General features: G+C 44.5%; 1 non-coding gene across 1 annotated transcript; it reads right to left on the reverse strand.

The window, feature by feature from the left end:
• Nucleotides 1-8,114: 8,114 nt before the first annotated feature.
• LOC148253514 (U2 spliceosomal RNA) lies at nt 8,115-8,311 on the reverse strand. The gene has a single exon (XR_015812941.1). It is a non-coding gene; the product is annotated as a U2 spliceosomal RNA (small nuclear RNA).
• Between the last annotated feature and the right edge of the window lie 7,624 nt (nt 8,312-15,935).

Below are 15,935 nucleotides of genomic sequence, written 5' to 3' on the forward strand. Positions count from 1 at the left end.
CAACTCTATTAAGAAAATTTCTTTTTTCATTGGATATGATATTTTAAAATTATAAATACTATTTATTTAAATTTTAGAATATGAAAATGAAGACAATATGAATGATATAGTTATCTAATTGAATTTTTAAAATATTATAATTTTTAAATGTAAAAATAAAATTTATTTATTAAATAACAAAAATATATGTTGTATAATTAATTTTTAAAATTAAAAGCTGTGAACAACCCGTGATTGAGATGTAGTTATTTATAACTGCATGTCCATAGTCCAAGATGAAGATGGCCCTTGATGAAATAAATTAAGTTATAATAACTTTCGCCTCTATTAAAGAATATAAATCTAATTATTTAATCAACTATCTTCATATTTTAGTTTAAATAATATATATATATTTTTTGTAATTTTTGTAATATGTATAAGTTAAATATGATTTATGTACTATAGGCCAACCACCATTAATTTATGATATTTGATTCAGAGAGATCTTAAAATTAATTTATTAATGTGTTGATAAGACTGCAGTGACTAACTTATTTTTTCTAATAAACCATAATATATTCAAATGTAATATGTCATAATGCCTTGTTAGCATTATGTATTCATATGCCAGGAATGATGTTGGAGGGAAAGATCCCGCAGGAGTTGAGTAACTTGAAAAGCCTTGTTAGCTGTATGGCAAAACAAAGATTCCCAAGTCCTTCGCCAAGTTGAAATCACTCAAGTTCCTGTAAGCATTTCTAGCTTAACTAGTGAGTTATCTATATAATTCATCCGAACATGTTTTGTAGGTTTATCTTTGTAGGTTTGATCTCAAATGCGGAAGCGTAATAATAAAAAAAATTTGATTAACATCCCTTACACAATAACCAAAACGTACTCAAAACATGAAGGAATAAACTAACTGGGAGAGATACTCGGAATAAGAACTATAAATATAACTATGAAGTCTTTAGGTGTCCCCTTCGCCGTCTTCCTGCGGAACGGGCTCGAGAACAACGTCTTCCTGATCTGAAATGGTTAAATAAGGGATGAGCTACACCAGCCCAGTAAAGACATCACACTATCTCACCGCCACGGAAGTAAAGGTGGGTAGAAAACAAAAATGACCAATTGAGCATAATTTATAACAAATTCGTTTATTAACATAAGAACCTTTACTGTCCACTTACCTCGGTGAGATCCATGAAAACAACTTATGAAAGCAATAATAACATTATCATCATCATGAAATCATATAGACTTTATAATATAACACTTACCACGCCTTTGCATTTCAATCATTAAACAACATATTTTCCTCATTTACTAGCTTACTAGTATCCATGGGGATCCATAGGGCTTCACCGCTACCCGTGAACTGTTAACATTACAACCTGATTCCACAGCCGTCCCCGTACCTCGTCTGGTATGGGCACCAAAACTATGAACCTCAATACCCCGTCCGGTATGAGGGTGAAACAGGTCATCCCCATACCATGTCCGGTATGGGCGCCAAAACACATAAGGTCTCCATACCCCGTGCGGTATGAGAGACTACGTTCCCGGTAGGGTTCCCTACGGACTCGGTCCGTCCACCATCTCCGAGGATATCTAGTCAGGCTGTCCACATTATCCAACTTGCCTTTTTCCTTGATCTCAATCATCCAATCATACACAATATGTAAACCAGTAATTGACACCAAACAAGACAACACAGTATCGGGTTTACCATAATACAAACCATAATAAAAGAAACCATGATTCATGCATACGAGACCATAACATAATTATATCAAACATCATGCTACATTTAATACTGAAAATTAGATCAAACAATAACAGATCGACACTGTATCAGACTCGGGCTCCACTGGCAACCTTAATCAATTATACATCTATAAAGTCACACAGTACATTTTAATTATTTATTTAGCTTTAATACCGTAATAGGAAATAGGGTGAGGGGTCCTTACTTGCTTCGGGGTCTGAATTCGGCTCTATAGTGCGCCTACAGGCTGTTCCTAATTTCTCTGAATTTTTTTCGAAAAATTAAAACGCACTACCGGTACCTGCACATGTCCCAAAAATCCCAAATCAGACCTAGGGCCCCTTTCGGCGAATATCAGAATTCCGGCACAACGGCTCCGCCGTGCCCCGGCCACGGCGTCGCCGTCTGCGACGGTGATGCACCTCGGGTTGGCCATTTTTGGCCGAATTCGGCCAAACTTGCATTGTTCCCTACAATAAAACAACTCTAGGACCCTCGGTGGGCCAAAAACTCACGAAAAACTGAAACTTACCAGCGGCGGTGCTCTCGAGTGCGGCTCTGGTGTGAGTCGCGTTTTGATGTTTGGCTCCGATCAACCTGTAGAGAAAAGAACAGTGATCACAGTGGTATAAAGTTTGCATCGAACGGAGGCCGGGAGGGGCCTCATCGGAGGCAAAAACAGAAGGGGGTCGCGGCAGCGACGCTGGACTTCGGCTGGGTTTTCCGACCGTTTGGCTGGTAGTTTGGCTATAGGCGGACTCAGCATCGAAAAACGAGCCATAAGGAGAAAATTTACCTCGATCGGCGGTCAAAAACTTCCTCGGTTTGGCGGTGGGTAGTGGCGGCTGGCTCCTCCAGCGTCTGGTTCTTCTTCTCCGGCGAGGCACTGGCGGCTAGGGTTTTGTGGTCAGGTGTGGGTGGGGTTATTTATATCCTTTGCCTTTTAATCTCAACCGTCCATCAAGATTAAATCTGGACCGTCCGATCCGATTTAATTGAGATTAAATTTGGACCGACCATCGCGATGCAATCTGGGCCGTCCGTGCGTGATTAAATTTGGGCCGTCTGTGCATACGTTTGATCTGAGCCGTCAGTGTGCACGGGAACGGATCTGCACCGTCCGATCGTGCGCACGCGGATCGCCCACGTGGTCCATCCCGTGTCACCGTTTTTTTGCCACGCGGCGTGGCCTGGTTGGCCGGGGCTGCTGACCGGGCCACTGACGTGGCTGCTAACGTGGTTGCTGACGTGGTACAACTTTTTTAAATTACGTTTTGACCCCCGATTTTTTATTTTCTTTTCAAAAACACTCACAGAATCAAAATTTTCATCCATTTTTCCCAAAATCAATTTCAATTAAATACAAATAATATTTTTACCAAATTTTATCATTATTATTATTTTTATTTTCATTAAATTAAATTAAATAAAAATCTAAAAAATTTAAATAAATAAATAAAAAATAATAAGATAAAATAAGAAAAAAACACTTGGGTGTTACAACTCTCCCCCCCTTAAAGAAATTTGGTCCTCCAAATTTGCCTCTTACTCTTGGACGAACAAATGGGGATACTGGGCTCTAAATTCTGATTCTAGCTCCCAGGTAGCCTCCCTGGGCGTGTGGTTCTGCCACACGATCTTTACAAAAGATATTTCCCGGTTGTGGAGTATTCTGCTCTTTCGGTCCGTGATACCGACTGGTACTTCTTCATAAGACAAGTCCTCTTGGAGTGGAAGCGGTTCATGAGCCAAGACATGAGAAGGGTCCGGGTTATACTTACGTAGCATGGATACGTGAAACACGTTGTGGACTCTGGAGAGCTTTGGAGGCAGTGTTAGTCTTTAGGCAACATTACCAATCCTGTCTAAGATTTCAAAGGGTCCAATACATCGGGACTTTAATTTTCCCCTCCTACCGAACCTACTAATTCCCTTGAAAGGAGTGACCTTAAGAAACACCCGGTCGCCTTTCTCAAACCCTAAGTCTCTCCTCCGGGTATCTGCATAACTCTTCTTCCTACTCTAAGCTGTCTGAATGTTCTTCCTGATTTTAACTATTTTGGACGTGGTCTCCTCTATCAACTCCGGGCCGAACAATCCTCTATCGCCCACTTCCTCCCAATAAATAGGTGATATGCACGGGCGCCCATATAACGCCTCATATGGAGCCATGCCGATGCTAGCTTCGTAGCTGTTGTTGTAGGCAAACTCTATCAGGGGTAGATGGTCGTCTCAATGGCCCCCAGAGTCCAGGACACAAGCTCGAAGCATATCCTCAAGCGTACGAATTGTCCTCTCTGATTTTCCATCAGTCTGGGGATGGAAGACAGTACTAAGAGACATATTTGTTCCCATAGCTTGCTGGAAGCTACTCCAAAATCGAGAAGTGAATCTGGGATCCCTGTTGGATACTACTGTTACTGGAACCCCATGTAATCTGACTATCTCCCGGATATACATCCTTGCCAACTTGTCCAATGAATCGGTCATCCTGATGGCTAGGAAGTGGGAAGACTTGGTAAGTCGGTCAACGATTACCCATATGGCATCATGTCCTGAACGTGCTTTGGGTAGCCCCGATACGAAGTCCATGGTGATATGTTCCCACTTCTACTCCGGGATCGGTAAAGGCTGAAGTAACCCACCTGGGCGCTGATGCTCTGCCTTGACCTGCTGACATACCAACAATTTAGATACAAAGTCGGCTATGTCTCTCTTCATCCTATGCCACCAAAACTGGGGTCGCATGCTTTGGTATATTTTGGTGCTTCCTGGATGCATGGCAAACTTCGAGCTATGGAACTCCGTCATAATGTCTCTTTTTAACTCACTGTCATCTGGGACACACATCCTGTCTTGGAAACGAAGTAATCCATCGGCAGAGATTCGAAATTCTGAGATCCCTCCCTGTTCTGCATCCTTCTTACGGGCTACCAGGGCGGGGTCAACTGTCTGGGCTTCCCTTATTCTCTGGATTAACTCGGGCTGGACTATTAGGCGGCCCAAACATGTGACTCTCTTCAGATCATGAAGTCAAACCTGTTGCGTGGCCCCAATTGGTCTGCATTCTGAAACCATCAAATGGGCTAAGATACCTGCACTTTTCCTGCTGAGAGCATCTGCTACCACGTTGCCCTTACTCGGATGGTATAAGATATCATAATCATAGTCCTTAAGGAGTTCCATCCACCTTCTCTGACGCATGTTGAGATCCTTCTGAGTAAATATGTGTTTCAAACTCTTATGATCGGTATAGATCTGAAAGGTCTCTCCGTACAAATAATGGCGCCAGGTTTTCAAGGCGTGAATGATTGCGGCAAGCTCTAAGTCATGGGTAGGATAGTTCTTCTCATGATTCTTTAACTGTCTGGACCTGTATGCTATAACCTTTCCATGCTGCATTAGGACACAACCCAGGCCCAGATAGGAGGCATCACTATAAACTGTATATCCCTCCGATCCACTCGGTAAAGCCAGCACGGGTGCAGTGGTCAGCCGCTTCTTTAATTCTGAAAAACTTCTTTCGCAGTCCTCATTCCACTCAAACTTGGCATTCTACTTTGTGAGTCGGGTTAGATGAGCTGCTAGACTGGAAAATCCTTCAACGAACCTGCGGTAATAACCTGCCATTCCCAGGAAGCTACGGATTTCCTTAACTGATGTCAGCTTCTCCCAGCCAAGTACCGCTTCAACCTTTTCGAGATTGACTGATACCCCTTCCTTCGATATGATGTGTCCTAGGAAGGCGGTCTGCTCAAGCCAGAATCCACACTTACTCAACTTTGCATATAACTTCTTATTTCTGAGGACCTGCAAAACTTGGGCAAGATAGTGAGCATATTCTTCTCTGCTTTTTGAGTAGACTAAGATGTCATCGATGAACACGATAACAAATTGATCCAAGAACTCTCTGAAGACTCTGTTCATCAGATCCATAAAGACTGCCAAGGCGTTGGTTAGCCCAAATGGCATGACCAAGAACTCATAGTGTCCGTATCTGCTTCGAAAGGTCGTCTTGGGGATGTCTTCTGTTCTTATCTTCACCTGATGGTAACCTGATCGCATGTCTATTTTAGAGAAGACCTGTGTACCCTGCAGCTGATCGAAGAGGTCATCAATTCTGAGAAGGAGATATTTGTTCTTGATCGTAACCATATTCAATCCTCTGTAATCAATACACAGGCTCAACGTTCCATCTCCCTTCCTTAAAAAAGTGACTCCGGCATCCCAAGGGGACACACTGTGTCTAATAAAACCACTGTCTTATAATTCTGTGATCTGTTTCTCAACTCTTCCATCTCAATGCGGCTCATGCGGTAAGGAGCAACCGAAATGGGCTGAGTACTTGGCTGTAGGTCTATAGTGAACTCGACTTCTCTGTCCACTGGCAGACTAAGCAGTTCGTCTGGAAACACATATAGGAAGTCTCGGACTACCAGAATCTCTTAAATACAAATTTCCTTCTTGGGCTTGCCTAATCAGAGAAAACAGCAAGATTAAGGCACTAGAAGTTAAGAAAACTTACCATTAAGGAATAAGTACTGAATAATTTTATTAATTTGTAAATGGCTCCTCGTTAGGAGGATTAAATACAACTTTCTTGTTAAAGCAATCTATGGTGGCGTGATACGCCGCTAGCCAATCCATTCCTTAGATTACATCAAAATCCCCCGTGTCTAACCCTATCAGGTTTACACTCAGTTTCTTATTTGCTATCTCCACGGCACAAGCCCTATAGATAACTTCTCTTAGTAGTGTTTTTTACCCCCGGCAGTAGACACAAACAACAATGAATCAAGTTTATCAGGTGATACATTAATTTTGGAAGGAAAAGCATGTGAAACAAAAGAGTGCGATGCACCAGTGTCAAATAAAACATGAGCAATATGGTCACAGATTGCATACATATCCTGTACTACATTCGGGTCGGCGTCGGCATCCTGCTGGGTAAGGTTGTAAGCTCTGCCCTAGATAGGAGGCCTCCTTTGATTCTGGTTCCTCAGGCATTCTCTTGCATAATGCTGGGCACTGCCACAAATGCGAGAAGTGTTGTTAAGCCGGTAGCAGGGTCGGTCCCCGTGATCTCTGCCGCAGTGCTGACAGATCTTCCCACGTGCTGCCCCTGGAGCCTGAGGAGGGGCCTGGATGGCTGGTATGGGCCTCTTATTTGGTTGGGTAGGCGCAGTAGGTGCTGGCCTGCGGAACGGAGCTGAGGGTCGGGAACTCCCTCCTGGCTGAAGACGGGTGCTGAAGCTTCTTTCCGCGATCTGTGCCTTTGCAAGGACTGTTGAATATGTCTTGAGCTCTAGTACTAACAAGTGTTACCTGATCTCTGGGCGGAGACCCCACTGGAATCTCCTGGCATTTCGGCCCTCATCCATCAATGTCTCCGGGGAGTATCGGCCCAGCTCTAGGAACTTACGAGCATATTCTGATACTGTCATGTTTCCCTGAACCAGTTGAACAAACTCCGTTTCCTTTAGGTGTCGGATGTTCCTTTAATGATTGACCCAGAGAGCTTGTTGTTGTTCAATTTACTGTACCAACAAGTTAGATCAAACCTACAAAGAGAAACCTATAAAATATGTTCGGATGAATTATATAGATAACTCACTAGTTAAGCTAGAAATGCTTACAGGAACTTGAGTGATTTCAACTTGGCGAAGGACTTGGGAATCTTTGTTTTGCCATACAGCTAACAAGGCTTTTCAAGTTACTCAACTCCTGCGGGATCTTTCCCTCCAACGTCATTCCTGGCATATGAATACATAATGCTAACAAGACATTATGACATATTACATTCGAATATATTATGGTTTATTAGAAAAAATAATTTAGTCACTGCAGTCTTATCAACACATTAATAAACTAATTTTAAGATCTCTCTGAATCAAATATCATAAATCAATGGTGGTTGGCCTATAGTACATAAATCATATTTAACTTATACATATTACAAAAATTACAAAATATCTATATATTATTTAAACTAAAATATGAAGATAGTTGATTAAATAATTAGATTTATATTCTTTAATAGAGGCAAAAGTTATTATAACTTAATTTATTTCATCAAGGGCCATCTTCATCTTGGACTGTGGACATGCAGTTATAAATAACTACATCTCAATCATGGGTTGTTCACAGCTTTTAATTTTAAAAATTAATTAAACAACATATATTTTTGTTATTTAATAAATAAATTTTATTTTTACATTTAAAAATTATAATATTTTAAAAATTCAATTAGATAACTATATCATTCATATTGTCTTTATTTTCATATTCTAAAATTTAAATAAATAGTATATATAATTTTAAAATATCATATCCAATGAAAAAAGAAATTTTCTTAACAGAGTTGGTGGGGTAGGCCAGGTCTTTGCTACAGTGCAACACACGGACGACACTCTGAAAAACCCAATAGCAAGCTATTGTGACGGTTCTTCCCCCTAAAAAAATTAATTTAATATCATGTGAGTCAATGACTCACGTATCAGATATTAAACTGATAAGAACAGATACTACACTTGATCTTAGCCAAAAGGCCGAGAAAGGTATGAGTTGCTTTTTTCTCCGATCCCTTTTTTCTATTGTCCTTTTAGCATTACCAATCTCTCTCCCACTCTATGTGGGACAAAAGCACCCACAAACTCTTTAAATATCCTATTCATTTTTTTTTTAACTCCACCATCCACTACTCTCTACCTCGTTCCTTATCCACCCAAATCCAAGGTGTTAACTTGTCTCCTCTTGCCAAAACATATTAACTTTTACTCCAAGAAATAAAAATTTCCATCATCTATACGTGAATTTGACCTTTTTATCCATTACCATTGCCCTCCAAGGTCCCGATCAACTTGCCTGAAAGCAAAATGTTTGAACATAATAATGCAACAGGGTTACACAACTCGGTTCCTAGCACCCAACAACTAATCAGTTAAACATCATGAAAGATCGACCTCATCTATGTTATACTCATTCGTAAATTGGGACTTTTTACTTACTATCTTGCTTTAATTTGTATTAAAAAAAGATTATTGAATGTATGTGAGAAAATTTGTATACCTTTTTTTGTTTCCACATAAACAACAAAATAAAAAGTTTAGTTAGATATTTAATTTTATTAAAAATATTAAAATTTTAATATCTCAACTGATTCTCTGTCATTCTTATGAAAAAAAAATGTGTGTCACCTACACTACAAAGTTAAGTGCGGTTTTTAACCGTTACTAATATATAAAAATTGAAAGACACCGATCTATATATAAAATGTAACGGCCCCGGAAAATATTAAAAAGAAATGGGTATTTAAATATATCGAATGCGGAAGCGAGATCAAAATTTCATTTAACATCCCTTACACGAAAAACCAAAAACGTACTTAAAATATAAAAGATTAAACTAACTAAGAAAGAAACTCGAAAATAAAACTATGCGTATGACTACAGAGTCTCTAGGCATCCCCTTCGTCGTCCTCCTGCGGAACGGGCTCGGGAACCATGTCTTCCTGATCTGAAATGGTTAATTAAGGAGTGAGCTACACTAGCCCAGTAAGAACATCACGATATCTCACCGTCACGGAGATAAAGGTGGGTAAAAAACCACAAAAAGACCAATGGAGCATAATTTACAATAAACTCGTTTATTAACAACAAAACCTTTTATCAATAATAAAACTTTGACCATCCACTTACCTTGGTGGAATTTATGAAAACAATATGAGAAAAACAATAACATTATCATAATCATTGAATAATCTAAGCTGTAAAACATAACACTTATCACGCCTCTTGTAATTCAATCATTGTACAACATATCTTTTTCTCATTTACCAGCCTACTAGTATCCGTGGGGGTCCATAGGGGTTCCGCTACCCGTTAACCTTTAACATTCATAATCAGTTTCCAGGGCCGTCCCCATACCCCGTCCGGTATGGGCGCCAAAACCATGAACCTCAATACCCCGTCCGGTATGAGGGTGAAACGGGCCGTCCCCATACCCCGTCCGGTATGGGCGCCAAAACCATAAACCTCAATACCCCGTCCGGTATGAGGGTGAAACGGGCCGTCCCCATACCCCGTCCGGTATGGGCGCCAAAACCATAAGATCTCCATACCCCGTCCGGCATGTGAGACCACAATCCCGGTAGGGTTCCCTACGGACCCGGTCCGTCCACCATCTCCCAGGATATCTAGTCAGGCTGACCCCCATAATACAATTATCAGTTTACACAATCTTTCATTTTTCCTTTTCCTCAATCAGCATCATCAATTCACATTTAAACAAGCAAATCGTAATTCATACCAAACAGACAACATACAGTATCAGTTTTTCAGTCATTCAACCCATAATTAATAAAAACGTAGTACATGCACACAAATCTGTAAAATGAACACATCAAACCTCATTCTGCATTTAAAGCTGTAAACAGGCCAAATAACAGTAAACCACCAATCACACTAGACTCGGGCTCCATTAGCTACCTTAAGCAATTTCACACATGCATTAATTCAAGAAATACCGTTTTATCATTTTGAACTTTAATACCGTGATAGGAAATAAGGTGAGGGGTCCTTACTTGTTTTCGGGATCCGAATACGATTCACAGTGCGCCTGCAGGCTGTCCCTAATTTTCCCCTGAATTTTTCCCGGGGAACTGAAACACGCTCACAGTACCTGCACGGGTTCCAAAAAAATCCAAATTAGGCCCAGGGCCTCTTTCGGCCCAAATCGCAACTCCGGCACGGCGGCTCCGCCGTGCTCCGGCGACGGCGCCGCCGCTGGCGGCGGCGAGTCGCCTCGGGTTGACTGTTTTCGGCCGTTTTTGGCCGAATTCGGCCACACTCGCATTGGTCCTTGTCAGAAAACAACCCTAGGGCCCTCGGGGGGCCAAAAAATCACGGAAAAACGGAGCTTACCGGCGGCGGCGCTCTCGGGTACGGCGACTCTCCGGCGAAGTTTGTGTTTTGGTGATTTGGCTTCGGTCAACCTGTAGAGAAAAGAATGGTGATCACGGTGATATAAAAATTGCATCGAACGGAGGCCGGGAAGGGCCTCGTCGGAGGCAAAAACCGAGAGGGGGCGCGGCGGTGCCGCTGGGCTTCGGCCGCGTATTCCGGCCGTTTGGCCGGGATTTCGGCTTCGATTTGGCCATAGGAGGAATCAGTGGGGAAAAACGAGTCGGGGGTATGAAATTTACCTCGATCGGCGGTCGGAAATTTCCCCGGTGCGGCGGCGAGTGGCGGCGGGTGGCGGCGGTCGGCCTCTGGTTCGTCTTCTCCGGCGAGCGGCTGGCGGCTAGGGTTTGTGGTCTGGTGTGGAGGTTCTATTTATAACCCCTTGCCTTTTGATCACAGCCGTTCATTTTGTTTTAATCTGGGCCGTTCGTTTTTGATTGAATCTGGGCCGTCCGTGCGATTGAATCTGGGCCGTCCGATCGCGTGATTGATCTGGGCCGTCGGATCGCACCCACGCGGATCGCCAGCGTGGCTCCTTTTGGAGTGACGCGGTCTTGCCACGTGGCAGGCCCTGGTTGGCCGGGACTGCTGACCGGGCCTGCTGACGTGGCTGCTGACGTGGCCGCCCCTTTTTTTTTTTTTTTTTTTTTTTTTTTCTTCTTTTTCTCCTCCTTTCCGGGTGCTACAACTCTCCCCCCCATAAAGAAATTTGGTCCCCAAATTTGCCTCATTACTCTTGATCAAACAGATGAGGATATTGGGCCCTAAATTCTGATTCCAGCTCCCAAGTCGCCTCCCTAGGCGTGTGGTTCTGCCACAAGACTTTTACAAATGATATTTCCCGGTTACGGAGTATTCTGCTTTCTCGGTCCGTGATACTGACCGGTACTTCTTCATAAGACAAGTCCTCTCGGAGTGAGAGCGGTTCATGAGCCACGACATGAGAAGGGTCCGGATTGTACTTGCGCAGCATAGATACATGAAACACATTGTGAACCCGGGAGAGCTCAGGGGGCAGTGCAAGTCTGTAGGCGGTGGTACCAATCTTGTCTAAGATTTCAAAGGGTCCAATGTATCTGGGGTTTAATTTTCCCCTTCTGCCGAACCTACTAATTCCCTTGAAGGGGGTGACTTTAAGAAACACCCGGTCACCTTTCTCAAAGGCCAGGTCCCTCCTTCGGGTATCAGCATAGCTCTTTTGCCTACTCTGAGCTGTCTGGATGTTCTTCTTGATCTTAACTATCTTGGACGTGGTTTCTTCCACTAAATCCGGGCCAAACAATCTTCTATCGCCCACTTCCTCCCAACAAATCGGTGACCTGCACGGACGCCCGTAAAGCGCCTCGTATGGGGCCATGCCGATGCTTGCTTGGTAACTGTTGTTGTAGGCAAACTCTATCAGGGGTAGATGGTCGTCCCAATGGCCTCCGGAGTCAAGGACACAAGCTCGGAGCATATCCTCCAGCGTACGGATTGTCCTCTCTGATTGTCCATCGGTTTGGGGGTGGAAGGCAGTACTGAGGGACAGCTTTGTTCCCATAGCTTGCTGGAAACTATTCCAAAACCGAGAAGTGAATCTGGGATCCCTGTCAGATACCACTGTTACTGGGACCCCATGCAGTCTGACTATTTCCCGGACATACATTCTTGCCAACTTGTCCAACGAATCAGTCATTCTGATGGCCAGGAAGTGGGAAGACTTAGTGAGTCGGTCAACAATTACCCATATGGCATCGTGTCCCGATCGTGCCTTGGGTAGTCCCGATACGAAGTCCATGGTGATGTGTTCCCACTTCCATTCTGGAATCGGTAAAGGCTGAAGCAACCCCCCTGGGCGTTGATGTTCTGCTTTGACCTGCTGACATACCAAGCACTTAGATACAAAGTCGGCTATATCTCTCTTCATCCCATTCCACCAGAATCGGGGTCGCATAGTTTGGTACATTTTTGTACTTCCTGGATGCATGGCGAACCTTGAACTATGGGACTCTGTCATGATGTCTCTTTTTAATTCATTGTCGTCTGGGACACACATTCTGTCCTTGAAACGAATCAATCCGTCGGCAGAGATCTGAAATTCTGAGTTCACTCCCTGTTCTGCATCCTTCTTGCGGTTTACTAGGGCGGAGTCGATTGACTGGGCTTCCTTTATTCTTTGGATTAGCTCGGGTTGGACTGCTAGGTGGCTCAAACATGTGGCCCTCTTCAGATCTTGCAGTCGAACCTGCTGCGTAGCCCCAATGGACCTGCATTCCGAAACCATCAGATGGGCTAGGGTGCCTGCACTCTTCCTACTGAGGGCATCGGCTACTACGTTGCCCTTACCTGGATGGTATAGGATGTCACAATCATAGTCCTTGAGGAGTTCCATCCACCTTCTCTGACGCATGTTGAGATCCTTCTGAGTGAAGATGTGCTTCAAGCTCTTATGATCGGTGTAGATCTGAAAGGTCTCCATACAAATAATGGCGCCAGATTTTCAAGGCGTGTATGATTGCGGCAAGCTCCAAATCATGGGTAGGATAGTTCTTCTCATGATTCTTTAGCTGTCTAGACCCATATGCTATAACCTTTCCATGCTGCATCAGGACACAACCCAGGCCCAGATAGGAGGCATCACTATAAACTGTATACCCTCCTGATCCACTCGGTAGAGCCAGCACGGGTGCAGTAGTCAGTCGCTTCTTCAACTCTGAAAAACTCCTTTCGCAGTTCTCATTCCAATCAAACTTTGTATTCTTCTTTGTGAGTCGGGTTAGAGGGGCCGCTAGACTGGAGAACCCTTCGACAAACCGGCGGTAATAACCCGCCATCCCTAGGAAACTGCGAATTTCCTTAACTGTTGTCAGCCTTTCCCAACCAAGTACCGCTTCAACCTTTTCGGGGTTCACCGACACCCCTTCCTTCGATATAACATGTCCTAGGAAGGCGGTTTGCTCGAGCCAAAATCCACACTTGCTCAACTTTGCATACAACTTCTTTTCCCTGAGTACCTGGAGGACTTGGGCAAGATGATGAGCATGTTCTTCTCTACTTTTTGAGTAGACTAAGATATCATCGATGAACACGATGACAAATTTATCCAAGAACTCTCTGAAGATTCTGTTCATTAGATCCATAAAGATGGCCGGGGCGTTGGTTAGCCCAAACGGCATAACCAGGAACTCATAGTGTCCGTACCTGGTTCGGAATGCCGTCTTGGGGATGTCTTCTGCTCTCACTTTTACCTGATGGTAACCTGATCGTAGATCTATTTTAGAAAAGACCTGTGCACCCTGCAACTGATCGAAAAGGTCATCAATCCGGGGGAGAGGGTACTTGTTTTTAATTGTTACCTTGTTTATCCTTCTATAATCAATACACAGTCTCAACATTCCATCTCCTTTCTTTGCAAAAGTAACCCCGGCACCCCATGGGGAAATGCTGTGTCTAATGAAGCCACTGTTTTGTAGCTCAGTGATTTGTTTCCTTAGCTCTTCCATCTCGATGCGGCTCATTCGGTAAGGAGCTACCGAGATGGGTTGGGTTCCTGGCTGTAAGTCTATGGTGAACTCGACCTCTCTGTCCCCTGGTAGACCGGGCAGTTCATCCGGAAATACGTCTGGAAAGTCTCGGACTACTGGAATCTCTTGGATACAAACTTCCTTCTTGGGTTTACCATGTACCACGTCCGGGTCTGCATCGGCATCCTTCTGGGTAAGGTTGTAAACTCTGCCCTGGATTGGAGGCCTCCCTTGATTCTGGTTCCTAGGACACTCCCTCGCATAGTGCTGGGTACTGTCGCATATGCGACAGGTGTTGTTGAGGCGGTAGCAGGGTCGGTCCCCATGATCCCTGCCGCAGTACTGGCAGATCTTCCCACGAGCTGCCCCCATAGCCTGAGGAGGGCCCTGAGCGGCAGGCCTGGGTCTCTTGCTGGGTTGGACCGGCATGGTAGGCGCTGGCCTGCGGAGCGGGGCTGAAGGTCGGGAACTTCCCGCTAGCTGAGGGCGGGTGTCGAAGCTCCTTTCTATGATCTGCGCCTTTGCCAGGACTGCCGAATATGTCTCGAGCTCCATCACCAACAAGTGCTGTCTGATCGCCGGGCGGAGACCCCACTGGAATTTCCTGGCCTTTCGGCCCTCATCCAACAATGTCTCCGGGGCATGTCGGCCCAGCTCCAGGAACTTGCGGGCATACTCCGACACTGTCATATTACCCTGGACCAACTGAGCAAATTCAATTTCCTTTAAATGTTGGATGTGCTTAGGGAGATACTCCGCATGGAAAGCCGCTAGGAACTGCTCCCAAGTAACTGGTACAGGCAGGGTGGCCCACTTGAGCTCCCACCAGCGTACTGCTTCCCCTACCAGCATGTAGGAGGCAATGGCAACCCTCTGCTCAGGAATTACTCCCAAGGTCTCAAAGGCTCGCTCAGTCTCCGCCAACCAGTATTGGGCCTCTTCAAAAGAGGATTCCCCCGAAAAAGTAGAAGGGTTCAGTCTCCTGTACCTCTCTATGAAGCCAGGGTCGATCAAGGAGGGAGCGGGGTCCCGAGGTAAAGGAACTGGGGCCGGCTGAGGGTGAACTGGGGGACCCTGTGGTGGCGCCTGCTGATGGGGTGGGGGCACTGGAATGTGCTGTGGCGGTACCTGTTGGTACCGTGGCTGTGGTACCGGGTCGTACCGCGGCTGTGGTGCCGGGTGGTACTGTGGAGGAACAGGCTCCTGCCGGGGTGGCTCGGGATCAGCCTGCTGTAACGGGGGCTCAACCTGCGCTAGCGGAGGAGGTCCGGGTAACTCCCTTCTCTCCTCTTGCCTTCGCTGAGCAGCTACGAGAGCTTCCACCATCTCATATAATCTATCCAAATCCTCCCGAAGCGAATTATCTTGGGCCGCTCGGTTTAGTGGGGGCCTTCCTCTCCTCATTTCTGTGTACCTGCATTTACAAGGAATGGTTGAGTAACGACCAATCGGTGAGTATTTCTTTAAAGGACTATAGTGTAAGGGATGGGTCCGAGGAAATGCGGCTCTGATACCAACTGTAACGGCCCCGGAAAATATTAAAAAGAAATGGGTATTTAAATATATCGAATGCGGAAGCGAGATCAAAATTTCATTTAACATCCCTTACACGAAAAACCAAAAACGTACTTAAAATATAAAAGATTAAACTAACTAAGAAAGAAACTCGAAAATAAAACTATGCGTATGACTACAGAGTCTCTAGGCATCCCCTTCGTCGTC

The sequence above is a fragment of the Carica papaya genome, chromosome 6, assembly GCF_054855325.1.
Source record: "Carica papaya isolate Zhongbai chromosome 6, ASM5485532v1, whole genome shotgun sequence".
Taxonomy (NCBI): Eukaryota; Viridiplantae; Streptophyta; class Magnoliopsida; order Brassicales; family Caricaceae; genus Carica; species Carica papaya.